Source organism: Anopheles gambiae, chromosome 3 (assembly GCF_943734735.2).
Source record: "Anopheles gambiae chromosome 3, idAnoGambNW_F1_1, whole genome shotgun sequence".
In the NCBI taxonomy this organism is placed as follows: domain Eukaryota; kingdom Metazoa; phylum Arthropoda; class Insecta; order Diptera; family Culicidae; genus Anopheles; species Anopheles gambiae.
Window position 1 is genome coordinate 33,852,243 of NC_064602.1, and position 17,150 is coordinate 33,869,392.

The 17,150-nt window shown below is 44.6% G+C and overlaps 1 protein-coding gene across 6 annotated transcripts in view; it reads right to left on the reverse strand.

Annotated features, from left to right (window-relative positions):
• LOC1271440 (stress-activated protein kinase JNK) overlaps positions 1 to 17,150 on the reverse strand; it is a 65,966-nt gene that overhangs the window by 16,262 nt on the left and 32,554 nt on the right. For 4 of the 6 annotated variants that reach the window (XM_061659142.1, XM_061659145.1, XM_061659146.1 and 1 more), the window contains one exon: positions 1,190 to 1,260. The exons of the other annotated variants lie outside the window; for them this stretch is intronic. The gene's annotated coding sequence lies outside the window, so the exon portion shown is untranslated. The remainder of the gene's footprint in view (positions 1 to 1,189; positions 1,261 to 17,150) is intronic. 6 annotated transcript variants of the gene reach the window in all.

Consider the following 17,150-nt stretch of genomic DNA (forward strand, 5'->3'; position numbering starts at 1 on the left):
TTCAATGTTCCAAAAATAGCAAAACCATTGGAAAGATATGACGAGAAAGAGAAGGAAAGAGTTTAGCTGCAGCTTTTACACCCGATTTGATGACGATGATGATGATGATGCTCAACTTTGGAGTCACGCAGTCTGTGTGTCGTAACAGGGCACTATACTTGTGTCCTTCCTTGCCTTGCGTTCTTCCCATATGCTTCCTAACGATGCCTACTGACCGAAGCGGCAGCAGCAGCAGCAGCAAGTCGATGGAAAACAAAAGGGCACCGCGCACAAGGTTTTCAGTTGCACCATCGGAGGGGGCCCTTGCCTTTAATGACCCTATTTGGGATGAAGGCTACTGGGTGTGTGTGTATGTTCGAACGCCCCATTTGGCCCTCGTTCGGTGCGATCCGTTTGGCTGTGGTCCAAAAATAACACAATGCCAAAAGCACGAAAGCTGTCCGCCCAGTTTAACCCACGGCTTGCGTTCGTTCGTGTGCATCCTCACCGCAGTGCTTGCAATGCTCTCTGTATGTGTTTCCTGCGTGTAGTGGGAATGTGTAGGTCTGTGTGCGTGTGTGTTGAAGTTGCTTCCGAGGCATTCTGGCGCCACATGATGAAGAACTTTTCGTCTCTTTGCCCTCTTCTGTACCCAGAGCATTTTGTGCGGGTTTGAAAGCATTTTGCGAGCATTTTTGGAACAATAGGGTTGCCTTCTTGTTTGCCAACATCTCTGGGCGCGTGTTGAAAACGTAGAAACATACCAGCATAACATGTAATCCCGAGCCTGGATTTGGTTCGTTAAAAAATAACAAATAAAAACAACAAATAATACCCTGCGCTCTGCGGTGGAGTTAGGTAAAGCTTTGCACCAAGCGACGAACCGCTCGGGCATCGCCATACATAACGCGCCCATCATCGCAACCCCCGCCGGGCATAATGGTGGGGAAACTATTGCCACGCAAAAGGGAAAGATTTATCACTGCGAAAAAGGAAAAATATAAAAAACAGCCAACAGGAAAGCTCGGGGTAAAATAAAAACCCAGCGCATTGCATTCCTTTGCAGCATCTACTAAATCATTCTTCATGTCTTTTCATCCGCGTTCCATCACTCTGGCATGTGGTGTTTTTGGGACAGGTGCAAGGACAACAACAAAAAACTCACATCCAAACGGGCAGAGTAGTTTTGCGAAATGGCAGCATCACTTACCATAATGCAGAAGATCCCGTCATAGTTCGGAAGCTGTCAACGCAATGGTGGCCGTCTTTATGTCTTAACACCTGCCCGGAGAAGAGAGGAAGAGAGGAAGAGAGAGAGAGAGAAAATTAGCACACACACACACACACACACAAAGACACAGTACACACCAGTTACTCAAGCACTGGTGGAAAATGGTAAAACCGACTCAGCAGGGCGAATGGAAATGTGTAAGCCGCGGACGACAGAGCGGGACGGTTTGGGAAGCTTAACGGGAACACCGAACCAGAGGGTAAATGTAAAGTTAAATCCTTTAGCTGCAGTAATTTTATTCAAGCACACATCATCATCATCATACTGAGTGTGGTGAGCGCGCCCGTTCTGTAAAAGGCACAATTTTAAATGCATTCTTTGAACTTTAGGCATTTCTCACTTTCGGAAGTCTCGTGGCGGTGTTTTGAGAATTTATCACTGCCTGGGAGCTGCACCAGGTTGATAGATCTCCAACTGAAGGGGTTTGGGTACCAAAACGACCAATTTTCAACTACCTTTTCCCACAAAGAGTTTCGCATAAGCCCTTCAGGAATTGTCAGAAAAGATTGCCAGAAGAGCTGTGGAAAGAATCTTACATTTTAATGGATTCTTGTGAAGGTATCTGTAAAGAGTTCCATGGAGATCTATAAATCCATATCCGTACCACTTCAATAGAAAAGAGAGAAAATGTCATGCTCCATTACTTAGGTACAATTTTCATCTTAAAAGGTAAGAAGGAATGTTTCAACTAGTTTCTACGTAAAGAACAATGCGAATAAAATACAAGATTGATCTGAAGTCACTCATTTTAGCCGTTAATTTAACCCAAAAGTAGTGCAAAAATGTTGTTACTACTCTACCAACAAACATGTGATTAAAGCTAACGCTGTAGTTAATCAAAAGCACGACACGAGTTCATGGTACATATCCCCTTCCCCCTTTCAGAAGTAAACGTGATCGATAAGGATCAATTACATTCCCTTTAGCAAACACATGCACATAAACGAATAAAACCGAGAAAACAGCGAAAAGGTAGGTAGAAACGGATGCATTTATTTTGTTGCGGCTGGCTTTCCCGGGATTTTGATCGGAGTTCCACAAACACACCTCCATGTTGTCCCACTGTGTGTGGGATTCGTTACCGTGTATCATCAAGTGCGCGGGACCTCCCCGTACTGTCGATGGTAATTTATGGCATATTTAAAAAAAAAGAAAGAAACGTACAAAACACTGACATTGTCCATATGCTGACACTGCTGCTGCTGCTGCTGCTTCTGAACGTTAGGAATTGGATTGCGATAACGAAAGGTATGAAAATATGCAAAATAAAATCAGCGCGACAAACACCCAGCCCTGCCACCTGTTTCCGTAGAATACAGCAGGAGTAGGTGTGTTTGCTTTTTTGTCGGATTTTGTTTTTTACAATGCTAACTGATTTTACAGATTTTTTTCTGGATTTTATTTTGCTTTCAAATTGTTGATTGTTACACGTTTTGCTTTCCTCTTTGATATGAGTGCAACAACATTTTTTGCCTCCGTTTTTCCTATTTGAATAGCAATCATGGGATAAAAACGGTGTAAAAGTGAGGGAAAAATCAATGCAAAATCGCTTCCAACATGCATCCCAAACGACGCTAACAATACGTAACGCCAAAGCCATTAACCGCAAACCATGATGATGCTGCTGCTGCTGCTGCTACTGCTCCCAACAGTGCACAGGGTAGGTCGAATATGGTGTCCTACTCTGCGTTATCAAGATGCACATTCCTCACACACATTGGGGTACGAAAATACAAACCCTAACAACGAGACGAACAGTGACAGTAGCGAGTGACACGAGTAGCGAAAGAAAGGGCCCAGCACAAAGAAAAAAGGACTTCAACGCTATCAATCGATTGATTGGCATGTGTGTGTGTGTGTCCGAAGGTGTCCGGTCGTTGACGTTGGGGTGGTGAGTGTACCATCCGTCTCTGCACGATGCTGTCAGCCCATTCGGGAGGCAAATAGAAGAAAAGCGATCTATTTTTAGTGCTGTCAGGTCGCGCGTGCTTTCATCGATTTTCATACAAAAGTGTACACACACACACACACACGCACCGTTTGGTGCAAACGTCCTGCCCAAGTTGTGGTTTATTTGTCGCTAGAACATTTCCCTCCGACAACACCTCCAACAGCAGCAACTCCAACTCAAAGAAGTCGAGGAACGCAAGAATCCATTTATTATACCCCGTTTCTGCACACGTAATGATTTTCCTTCTTTTATTATTACAAACTCTCTGTGTGTCTGTGTCTTTAATAAAGCGTTACACATCTTCGGTTTGCCAAGGGTGGGCGGGCGCATGAGTGGGCGCTAACAAACCGAGCTGGAGGAGAGCTGAGTGCGAGAATATGTTAATGGGACGCTGCTCAGAATGCTTTTATCATAATTGAGAAGCACACGCTTATTGATAAAGTGTTTCGTGGGGGAGGGATGTTTGTGGCGTCGTTATGTTTCCGGAAAATAAAGGCGAAAAGGACATTCGATGACAGCGAACACACATACCGGGACGAACACGTGTGTCCCCCTATCACTCAAACTTTTGCTGCAACAGAGTGGCCATTCCCAGGACACAGGACACAGGTTAGTTGGACAAAACTTTGTGCAACAAAACCACAAACCCACCATAGCGGAGCATCACCATGCAGCATCATCATTTCTGTCCATGTCCATTTGGACAGAAGCATCCAAAAAACACGCTTCAGTGTCACAGCTTTGGACACAGTTTTAGGACAGCCTTTTTTTTGGAGAGAAGTGGACAGTTTTATCGGCGTGATTAAATTTGCTTTGGTTCATAACTTTTTTATGGCCCATTGCTCACTCGCATCGCAATGGGACACAGTCGTTAGAGTCAGCAGCAGCGCCTTTCCCTTTTTTTGGGAATGTTGTGAGAAGAGAAATATTACAAAAAATAAAAAAGAAAGATCCAAATGCTACACAAACACAATTTGTTGTGGAATTGGAAATGTTTGCGGTGCTGGTGACACAGAGCACGTAAACATTCGGAATTAGCTACCGTGGCAACAGAGACCCATCATCATGGCAATTATACCTTCAGCTTCATACCTTGTGTATGAAGTATGAAGGGCGACTTGAGACAGCTGTTGGCTTTAGGGTGACAGCACGAGAGCGCATTAAATTGTACCAATTGCGTTTGTTTTTCAAGATAACATTTAACTTATGAAAACACCTTGTCTACTAAAAAGCTAAGCATATACAATGTCTTGTAAAATACTAGCTGATTTACTCGGTTTCACACGGGATAAAATTAATGTCTCGTTTTAATTAAAAATAGATCCGAGGAGTACAAAAACAATGGTTACAATGATTACAATGATTTTATCCCAAAGCTTCGATTATTCTTATCTGTCTTAATAACAGTAGGTAACAGGTTGGCTGATAAGTCCCCGGTCTGACACATAGATGGCGCCGCTAGTATTAAATGCATATTATTTATATATAGTACCAACCTTCAAATGATTCGTGTCAAAATTTGACGTTTGTATGTCAATTAGTTTGTGAGATAGAGCGTCTTTTGTCAAGCAACTTTTGTTATTTTGTTGTTCCACCAAGACAACGCACCGCGCCACAAGTCATTGAGAACGATGGCAAAAATTCATGAATTGGATTTTGAATTGCTTCCACACCCACCGTATTCTCCAGATCTGGCCCCCAGCGACTTTTTCTTGTTCTCAGACATCAAAAGGATGCTCGCAGGGAAAAAAATTGGCTGCAATGAAGAGGTGGTCGCCGAAACTCAGGCCTATTTTGAGGCAAAACCGAAGGAGTACTACCAAAATGGTATCAAAAAATTGGAAGGTCGTTATAATCGTTGTATCGCTCTTGAAGGGAACTATGTTGAATAATAAAAACGAATTTTGACAAAAAATGTGTTTTTCTTTGTTAGACCGGGGACTTATCAACCAACCTGTTAATTAAGATCTGCTATGACAATCATCCGTTTGGGTACCACTGAGTTTTTGGCTTACCACGGAGTTTATTGGACCCATATACCATATACAGATACACCCCGATATATGCTATTAATGCGGACTGAAGGCAATCACGTATCTCGAATGTTAGCGTAAGTAAAATTTCGATATTTTCGGTCAAATTATAGCTAATTTTTGAATCATTTAGCTTGATGGGGTAGATTTTAGCCATTAAATTAGTCATTTGATCTGATTTCAACTAAAAATTACAATTTTGTATCATTTAAAATGGTTTTAAAATTCGACCAAAAGGGAAATTATTTTGAGTTTGACATTCGATGTGTCAAATTAGTATAAGAACTGTCAAATTAAGAAAATCGCGTATATCGTGTATAACATACATCTGGGAATACCTGTACCTTTTGAAATGGTTTTTAAAATTCGATCAATAGGAAGTTATTTTGCATTTGACATTCGATGTGTCAAACTTGTACAATTTGCTCAAAGAACTGTCAACTTTAGAATATACCGTATACCAATATCGCGTATATCGAATATGGCGTATATCGGGGAATATCTATACCCATATACCAGCGCTTAAAAGCTATCGCGATTATGAGGCCCCATTCGAGCTCGTAAACTGCTCGAATTAGCTTGCGGGGTTTTAACACCAGTGTAAACTGCACTTAACATCGAGTGTCAAAGTACTGTATACAACAATAACAATATTGCCCTTGGTATGGGATTATAAAATTGCAATTAAATTAAGTTTAGTGTAGCATCTGAAAATGATGTAAGTCTTAAAACCTATTCTCATACCACCATAAGGTGTGTGCAAAGTTTCGTTGAAAATTATCAAGCCGTTTCGAAGGTTGCTTGCCTTAAACACCGTGAAACGAGATTTTTATATATAGATAATAATTTATATAAGTTTTCCTCGAATTTCTATAAATCGATCCATTATACTATTAAACATTCGTTCTGGGGAAATGTACTCTACACCAAGCCAAACAAGAATATTCTAATATCCTTCGGTAAATCATTTCAACAACGATTGGTGCCAGGCCTCATTTAGAATTTCAGCCATTCTTTACACCCCATTACTCAATCCGTTCCGTGCGTGGTCCGTTTCGCCACAGCGAAGCTATAAATTGTTTATCACTTTTGTCATCTTTCTTGACATCTACAACACAGGCGACATGTGGAAAAGGCGACACACTCCTAAAGTCCCTTTGCAAAAGACTGTTTGGGTGTTTCCTTCCCTTACCCACCCGTCAGGCAGGACACGTATCGACTCCATGGAAGCGTGTCGAAATTAATGTCTCCATGTGAAATCGTACGTTCCGTACGCCCATTTGTGGCTGAAATTAATTCTTCCGAAAATCTTAAACACCAGGCACCAGTAGCAGCAGCAAAGGCTGACGGTAACGATTGTTACCAGTACCAGTCCTCTTATACATAGACACACACAGTTACACATGCAGCACATTCCGTTTGTTCCGTCCGCCTGCTAATGGACAGAGCATACACTGACAGCGCCATAAGAACGACATCTCAATTTGGCAGACAGGCACCACCATCCGGCAACACAAGGATATACTACTGTTGTCACTGGTGCTGCTGCTGATATGTATCTTATTTACATTTCCCCCTCTGCTGCCTCTACAATGCCCTCTCGCTTGAATCAAACACACACACACCACCCAAAAGCATCCCGAAAAGTGACACGACACACACACACGTCATGCAAAGAGGGTCACACACATATACATAGAACGGGCCCCTTCTTTCGCCTTCGGTTGATTGCTTCGAGGCTGCGAGGCGAACGAATTTAACATTTCAAATATTTTATGAACATAAACCTCCTCCAAAACGTTGCTGCGGCAATGCTCAGGGAAGGCAATGTTAGGTTTTGATGATTTTGTTGTGGTTCTGTTCTCGATGCGCCGTTCCGCCAGACTGTCACGTTTGTCACCCCCAAAGGGAGGGCCGCACACGGAGTGTTGGGACAGCGTTTGCAAACACGATGGAATGCTTCTCAACACGCCTAACACGAAACTAACGTGCTGGACGAAACTAACGTACTCTTGTACTGTTGACTGGAGCAAATAGGCTATTAAAAATGTATTTTGTTGGTGCAAATTGCATAAATACGGGCGACCTTTGTTGAACTGCATTAGGCATAGGGCACTACGGAGCGCCGACAAGTATGCAATTCGCATGGCAAAATTATCCTAACAAAACCTTTCTGGCAGCATATTGGTAGCTGTATTAAGCAAATATAAGGACGGATGACGGGATGCGATATTTTACCAACTAAAAGGATCCGTACCAACAGAAGGCACCGGACCAATCCATCAAACAACAGTGTTGAGCCGAGCACCACAGCACTTTGACGAAATGTAACGAAATCATCCCGAAAATCGATAAAACCCTAACAGCATCCACGAAGAACGTTCCATTTTTCGAACCATGCCACGGGATGGTGGCATCATCACGGGAAAACCGGGCACGACAAAAATACCGCCCGCCTAGATGCGTTTGCATACATTTTCATCTGCCGGGACACGTATAATGGAAACACACACTACACAACCCCAGGTTGGCTACTAGGTTGATGACTACTGCTACCGGTCGGTAGGAAGTAATACAAAATTGATGTCATGACTTGCTCTTCATTAAGCTACCACCCAGAAGCAAGTACCGACTCCGCGGTGGTCTTGTTTCCGCTTTTTTTTTTTTTGATTCTGTGTACACAGATGGAATTTTTGGAAACATGCTAGCTAACAATAAAACGAATGAAGATCCATTTCGAAACTGGGAAAAAAGGGATGAAAATGGAATCCACCGACAAAAGGTGAACGGAAGCAGCGTACAGTGGCCCATTTTTCGGACCGAAAAAAAACCCCTGTTAGGGGATAAATTTGAATACACAATAACCATGAAAAGGATACTGAGTACCTTTTCGCTAATACTACCTTCATACACACACATCCACAGTTGATTTGAGCCGCTTGATTCGTTACTCGGTACCACACCGTGCGCTGAGTGTTTCGCTCTGTCCTCCCACTGCAACGGTGCTTGTTCAGTACGGCAAGACCGACAACGACGCAGCATGTTGCTGGTCGCAATGAAGAAAGGCTTTTCAAATATTCCAATTCTAGATCCCATCGTATATCCCTGCAACCATAGAGAGAGAGCTTGGGACACTGCGGGTGGCGCATACTCACAGCCAGCGACCGCCCGCGCGTCCATTTTTCGTATCGAGGTCGAGATAATTAATCTGACAAACCCCTTTTTCTGCCGGAAAACCGGACTGCAGCGGCGACCGTTTGTTAATCCTTTTTATGGGTGAATTCCTTCGCTTTTGTTTCGTTCGGTACCGACACACAGAGGTCGAGATTCCATCGCTTGGTGGGAGGTGGGATTGATAACGCCATAAACCGGAAAACCGATGGGTACGGGGGAAAAGCGAAATCTTGCTCCGACGACACGAACGACGAGCGCACAAAGATGATGTATGCAAAAGGGGGAGTGGATTTTTGAAATACGTAAAACACTCTCTTCCAATCAACGCAGATCACAACATACACGCAGAACACGCCTAGGATGAGATCTGCAGCAAAGGAGGAAGGAAATGATGGGAAGAAATTTAACACCAGCCGTACCTTTTTCGGCAATTTGGTAAAGAAGGGGCTGAAAAGGATGGCACGGCTCGTGCGTTTAATGAACACAAAGGGGGATGGTTATCATCCACGATGGTTCGATTGGTTTCTACGTGTTTGGTTAAACAGCGAGAGTTGGATGAGGTCGGGGGCTGCAGTCGATAAATGTGCCCTAATAAGCGGAGAGTTCAAACATGTGAATCCTTTTTGGAAATTAGGTTACACCGTACGCATTAGAGCGTATCTTGGTTTTGGTTTTGTCGAGCGACAAGACCACCGTCCCATTTTAGCTTCATTGTACCGCACACAAACACTCACTAATATCGTCAATAATCGTATTACTTAAATTAAAGAGGCTTCATGAAAAAGCTCACTTCTATCAGCTCAAAGTGCAGAAGCATTACCTTTTCCACCGAATCCTGCCGGTGGCGTAGAAAGTTATAATTCCTTAACGTAAAATGGCTTACTATTAGGAACGCTTTTTCTCGGAAAAGAATTTGTGCCCACTGGACGGACCTGCTGCTTACGTAGGACGGCGCGCACGGGTGGGACTTACTGGTGTGTTTAATTATTGTATTTTGTATTTTACAGTTTATCTTCCAAGAATGTAGCATCTCGGTCGAAAGCTGAAAGGAAACCTGTTTGAAAATTTCGTTTCCTGTTCAATAGCCCATCGATTAGAGCGTTTTTTATTTTGCTCGGTTAGGAGGCTTTATCTCGAAGCGCCCGGCTAACTTTTATCATAAGCAACTGATGAAGAAAGTTTTCGGTTTAAACGAAGCATGGAAAAAAATGAAAATTAGCAGAAGTTGGAAGGCAAAGCGCCTGCAAGTATGCACTTTGTTCGTATGAACAGACAAGCGCTTTCAAGCGCAATGAATTCAAGCGATTTTATGTTGTTATAATTACTCTTACCACAAACGAGATGTATTTTATCTTTTTTTAGTGAAGGTTTAAAGTATAAGCAGGATTTAAAAATATAAATCGAGCGCCACTGCAGGTAATTTGAGTTGTTTTTGCACCTAAAAGTATACAACCCGCATACCAAATCCCGTTTATTAGCGTCACAAAATCAGCTTTATTGCGGCAATCTTTGTAAAGTTTACAAATTGAACCATAAAAACCGAACATAACACAGTCATAATCATCACCGCATCACAATCGCTTCATTAGTTTCCTGTGTGTGCGTTAGTGTGCGTTGAAAAATGGAACGCAACATGATAAACAATAGGGGCCAATTATCTGTTCAATTTGCATTCAACATGTAACTGCCAGGTGAACCTGAAAACCACCACAAACACACACACACGTCCAAACACGCTTTCATTTGCATGTCTGTGCATAGTTTATTTCTGTCCCGGTTCTGTAATTACATACGCAACAGTAGCGACATGTCGGGCACACTAGCAACAGCAGCATCGCGCAACAGGGAATCGAGTGCATAAATATTAAAACATCAAAAATGAGCTTACCGGCCAATAAAACGGTGCAAACCATGCTGCGCATGTTAATTGTGTTCCATGCGGCAGGAAATAAAAACAATCCTCTAAAAGTATGACCGTTTTTCCCGTCCAGTAGCTGTATTTATTTTTAAATCATTTCAATTAAACTAACCATCATAAAAAGGGCACTCAGCACAGCCCCAAGCGGGTACAAGCGAACTGTGAGAAGGTTAATTCGTTGGACACAAAGCCCGCACCAGAGTCCCGCGTAAACACTAAACGAAGTTGCGAAGGCGGCACCGGCACATTGTCCATTTATTCTATTTTAATTACTTTGAAACATAATCACATTAATCATGCTGCGTTTTGTTTGTTATTAATTTTCCGCCACTCTTTGCAGTGGACGCGTGTGCGAGGCTTGTTTGTACCAGCTCCCTTCCACTTTTAGAGCTAGCGCAAAGAACAACGCGGTAAAAGGGTTCGTTGCTTACGCTACCAGCTCGCCTTCTCTCTACACAGCTCAACAATGCAGCTGTCAGTTATCGTTCCGTGAAGCGAAATGAAATATTTAAAACTTCTCGGAGAGAGAAATCCCGGCACAACGCAATCGTTTGCTCAGAATTGTGAAGTTTGCACTCGGTACGAAGGCCCTTCTACCGTACTGCAGCTGGAAGCGCAATAAAGCACGGTAAATATATAGATAGCGCAAGGCTACACATTATGGCAGTATTTATAGGAGCTACTTTTTTCCACAATAAATGCACGTTTGTGTGTGGTGAGTGTACGGTTCATTCGACGATCGATTTATTGCACAGCGCAATACATTAAATCTTCTTCTATTTTAAGCGATGTTTGTCGTATCTTTTCCCCGTTGCATCCCACGATGAAGCATGCGGTAAAGGGATGCTGCCAAAATACCCGGATGTGTTTGTTTTGTATGTTTGTGTCTTTTCTGCCCCTTTTGTGTCCTCTAATGTAGCGGAAGCGCTCTTGTTTAACGAGACCATCCTTTTCTCGACGTGAGTAGTGAAACATTTCCTCCAAACTGTTTGAGCATTATTCATTTATCTCACTGTATCGCCCGTTCCCGCTATAGGGCAAATGTCATCCTATCTACCGCAGGCATTTCCACCCCCAGAAAGGTTGAGGTTTTGGCATCAATCAGGAAGCGAAGATTCTACGATACAAAGAAATCTATTACAAGAATGAAAAGGAAGGAGTCTCTCGATAAAGTAGAAGCCAGCTCGCCGTCGCGGTTAAAAAGGAAAACGAACAGATAGTGGTGGAGTGGCAGATACTTACAGGAAACTAAGCCGAAAGAAACAGCCAACAACAAAATAGCCCGCAGTCAGATTTCCCTGGGCGACTTAACGTTCCGCTCAATTGTGTTGTGGCGCAACGAGAAAATGTAGAAAATCTCGAGTTCGGCCGGAATAGGCCGCCCGCTACTACTCGTTGGCTGGCTAAAAAGTTTTGCGTCGAGTTTAAACATTGATTTTATGGCACTTTTTATGTTTCTTTACTTTTCCACACTCTCTGCGCTAGCCTCTGCTAGAAGAAGCGAAGAAAAGGGGGGTTTTTTGTTGTTGTTCGACAACGGGGAAAAGTTTTTCGATTTTCCATGCACCGATTGATTCTGCGTCGAAAAGTGTAATTTGAAATTTAAACTAAGTAGGCAAGATGAAGCATGACCATTTTTTTTTTCCTTTTTTTTCGGGGAGCGGTACGCATACAGATCAATTTCAAAAAGGATTTTATTTTTTGGGATTAAAAAAGGAAAGTTAAAAGTGAAAAGACAATTTCAACAAATAAGCAACTCGTTTTGAGCGCGCAAACTTTAACCATTATGGGCGGGCGAAAGAAAAAAACGACACGTTTTGGGGTTTTGTAAGTTATGATTACCGGGAGCGGCCATAGTTTGCCGACGGTGGTGTGGTCACGATTTCAGATACAGCAGCCAGCCGCAATTGACCTTGTCCAAAACGGAGCAATGTCAAACGGGCCCGTCCAACACGGACACAATACTGCCGCCGGGGTGAAATGATTACAATCGAGCATCAAACTCGCCTGTCCACCGCTAAAACCAAAAACCGACATCGCCAGAAGTCGTGTTTTGTTTCCAACGCCCTGCTCGATAATGCTCGGTTTGTCCTGACTGATTTAGCTTCCAGGTATACTGTAACACACACGCACGCCTTGTTTTGCCCTTCCGGATCGATATGCGAATGTCCAAGCGCACAATAATCGAGCACACGGCGAAGTATATCAAGGTCCGGCACCGCCCTTTGCTTTTTCTATTTCCCCACGCACGCACGGCTCATGTTTTCTGTTCCTTTGTAATATTTAGCGCCCGTCTAGCACGCGGCTTATAACACGATCACAACGAACACAGCACACGGCGCTTCAATACTTGCTGTCCCCTTCCTGTTTTCCCAAAAATAGGCACACACACACACACAAACACACATTCCAAGGCGAGGATGAGCCGACAGACAGACAGGCGCGACAGTGCGCAGCACAGTTTTAATAACAAAAAATACGATAAAAGATGCCCGACACAAGCGCAACTACGGCCCGCAAAATTCCGATGCACGCACGCGGCGTTGTGGTGGAACGGAAATCCAATGTTGCGTATTTATTTATTTATGCATTTATTTATGGGACTTTTGCCGCGCGCGCTCCACACACGGTCACTGCAGAAAAGGACAGGAAAGATAGAGAAAGAGACCAAGCGAGGACGCGATTTATTTCGAGTGTGGCAAGTATTTTATTTCCAGCATGCCAACAACTGTCGTCTGTATTTACGGCTTCCGACGGGGTACAGCTTCGGTCCAGGGTATCATGAGGATCCCCCCAAGGGTCCCTCCTTTTCTGCTCCTCAAGCGTTGTGTTGCATTGCGGGTGCACCTGATACACACTCTGGTTGACATTTATTTTTGAACCGACCATCAATGCCCAACCTTCGCAACCAGCCACGAGAGAAAGGCGCCATGGCAAAGAGGGAATTCTCCTCAATGATCCATTATCGTTAGCGCTCTTGTTGGAATTTCGAGCAGGGCACATCGACACACACACACACACACACACACACACACACACACACACACACACACACACACACACACACACACACACACACACACACACACACACACACACACACACACACACACACACACACACACACACACACACACACACACACACACACACCGAGTGAGCGGAGTGTTTAAGCATTTGGACAAATAGTTTCAAATTTTGGTAAATGGTCACAAAACGTCGGCAAAGGCAGCACACTAAAACGGCCGGGCTTAATGCGACTCGATCGAAAATCAATATTCCATTTACCCCTAAAACAAGAGCAATACACCGTCCAAAGTCGTCCAACACAATGATAGCCCGCCAGCGTAACATGATTTGTTGGTACGATTGTCATCGAACAATTTGTAATTTTGTCACTGGAAGCGCACCGGCAGCTCCCAATATCGCCATGTCAGTCGGGATTATCCTTCAGCTCGGAAGCACAACCGAACCATTGGCTAGTCGTCATCTTGTGAGTGGATCCTCTGCAGCGGACACGCACAAACACAATCTGTGTTTTCACCGGGTCGGATGGCAGCGCCTTATCCATGTAAAACAATGCACAGACAATGTCAAATTCATAAACACTTTACCCCGAACCCAACAAGACAAAAGGGAACCGTTCAACAGAGGGGCACAGTGGCAGTGTGTAAAATTGAGGTTTTAAGACAGGGGGAGGACACCACAAAGGGAAGGGACAAATTGAACGCTTCCTCTGCTCGGGTCCTCTCTTCCGTGGGAAACCGCATCCAATTTGTACCGAAGGCTCTGTGTGCTCTGTCTCAAGCAGTTATCCCCTTGATCACCGTCTCCACCGGCAGCAGCAGGGCTACCACAATTTTCCCTATCGCATGCCATGCTTTGCAAACATTCAGGCGCAAACAGGGGATTGGGGTTATGGAACTGGAGCGCGATCTGCGGGAGAAGTGAGAAAACTTCGCATACGGCAAATGACTTGCGATCGATATTCAATTTCATCCTGCTCTCCTCGCTCGCTACCTCACACACACAGTCGTCGATGGGACGAGTAGTGCCCGGTGGGACGAAGGGCAGAGCAGCAGCAGCAGAGGTCACGCTCTAAATCGTCGTTGGTACGCGAATAAATGATTTACTTGTCTTCGGGGCAAACCGACTCCGTCCGTCCGCTGCGGTGACTTTCACCATATTCGCCTCTGTCATCCTCTCTCATTCACCCGTCGCTCCCGTCCTCCTCCTTGGAGGTTTAACTGGGTGGGAAAATGGAAGCCGAGATTTAGTGAAACGTGAGGCGATTGGTTTTGGAAACCGAGCCATTCCATTAGGTTGATGTCAAATAAAATTATCGCCCGTATCATCGCAAACAGACGAAGCGAGCACCGGCTTACGCTTCCCACCGGGACAGACCCGGTTGATACTCGGTTGTTGCTGTTGCGATACTGCGAGGCATACACAAGCGCTAGTAAGGTTCGCAGTTTGCGTATTAAAATTTGATCTCAATCTGTACCGGCAATGATGATGCAGACCACCTTTTTAAGGGTTTTATAAAATTTGCTCTTTGTTTTGCTCTCTCACTTTTTTTCGGTTGTGACAGTAACAAAATAAATTAAAACATGAAAATAAGCCAATTTTGCTGTGCGGGTTGCATACATTGAGGCGTATAAAATTAAAGTAAACTGGTAAACAAACAAACCATCAGGCTTGTTGACATTGACAGGAGCTATTGCTTATCTTTCCTCAACGGAACCGATTTTCCGCATTGAACAGAGCGCTTGCTTCCCTACCTAACCTTTGCACTACATTTCTCTACCACTCCTGAAGCGGAGCGGGGGCTGAAGCGGAACCCAATTCCAAGCACTGGCAAACTCCCGTTCCGTGTAAATGTCAGCAGCGCTGGCAGTGAAATCCAGGTCGATCAACAACGGCAGGAGAAGATGTGTTTGCATCAACCATTCAATAGCCGTACAGCCGGAGGTTCGAATGGGGCAAAAGGAGAGAGAGGCCGGATCCATTTGTGCACTCTGCCCACTCTGCTTGTTTTATGCCTATTTACACCCCCACCGGGTCTCGGGGAGGGGGGGGGGGGCTGATGCAGAGAGGCATGCAGTCCTTGCAGATGCAGAAATGGAACGGTGTGCTAGAAAAAATTACCCCGCCTGGTTTAATGACCATGAGAGAGAGAGAGAGGGTGAAAGTGGAAATGGAAAACTGGGTCTCGCTTTTATGGTTTTAGTTTTTTGTTTGTTTCTCCTCTGTGTGCACAGAAAACAAACTGCTCTAAAACTCTGCTAGAGGCGAAACGGACGCTCATCAAAAGTACCGGAATGCAATGACCTGGTTTTTAATCAATAGTCACTCGACGTCATGGGCCGTCTGCATATCACACGCTGGATCCTTTGGCATCTTGATTATAATTATTTTCTCATGGTACTACGATTCATGGCGTAGCAGTGAAGTAGAAGAGCTCAGTGAAGCTCAGCTTTAGCGAGGTACAGTTTATCGTTCGCCCGAACGCCGTAGTAACGCTCCTGCTTCACTCCAACTATGATACTCCGTGTCTTCAGCCTTAAAGCTGGAACAGAGCAAACGAACGATGAGCCAAAAATAGCTCACCATACACAAGGAGGTACACAGCATTTCATGCATGCATGATATTGCCATCATTCCGGGATCCCTTTTCAGCGCTGATTAGTGAAACGAACACCCAGAATCGATCGGTCCTGAGGTGCATCAACTCACTCCTCCTTTGTTCCCATTGCTCATTGCTTTCGCTTCCCATTCATCGAGCGCTACCTTTCCTTTCCAGCACTGCTACACAGGGCTCACGGAAGCAGAATTATCATCCGGCAGCCTTAATGCTCTAATAATTAAGCTCTTAAGCGTAAGCGAAAGCCGTCCTCTGATTGGAAGGACATGGGCCTGGGCTGTGGCTCGATTGCATGACGATAAAGCGCCTATTATGTGAACACCTTCACTCTTTGCGCGTTCGTGGGCTGACTGGCGCAAAAGGCCAGCCCCACCATCATTAAAAAGGTTTATTGAGGTAGAGAAAATTACGCGCCAGCTACCGAAGCATGTGTGTGTGTGTGTCTGTGTGGAAAACGCCGTCTAGCAAAGACGGGGGAAAAACTTCAACATGAGAGTGGTTTTGCTAGGATTGCTGCATCAAACCGAGATCAGACTTCTGCTTGCGTTTGTCGGAGTTTTTGTGTGTGTGTGTATGTGTGTGTCTAGTTGGATAGACAAAGAGAACGCTTTTTCCGCGGGGAGGAGTTGGCGGACACGTTTTCTGAAAAGTAGCTCACCGTAACGGACCACCGTTCGTTCTCTGTTTTGCCAGCCGGATTTCCCAGCCACCGTTCGTTCGCGTCATCTATCGACGCTTCGTCCGCCGCAAGGCAGGATTTTCTTGCTTTGGGAGCAAACAAAAAGAAAAAAAAACGAAGATGGATCAGACGGTAACACCGTGATAACTTCGTATTGTGACACCACCACATCCGGCGGCAGGGGATTAGATTTCCTGTCACCAGCATGCAGCACGTTTTTCGTACACGCATCTTTGCAGAAACGGGAGAGAAAAGGGGGCGCGCGTTTGTTGAGACACCGGGATAGATGCAAGGGTAGTGGGTTGGAAAGAGCCAACGGGCTGCTGGATAGGATTGCGCGACAGACTTTACAACCCGTGCACTCGTGGATGAATTTCATGCGAAACAGTATCCCTGAGCTAGTCAGTTGCATCCGCTTACGGGGTGTCGTACGGGACCCGTGCCAGACGGTTTGGCCATTGTTTCGCTCGAAGCCGGCCGT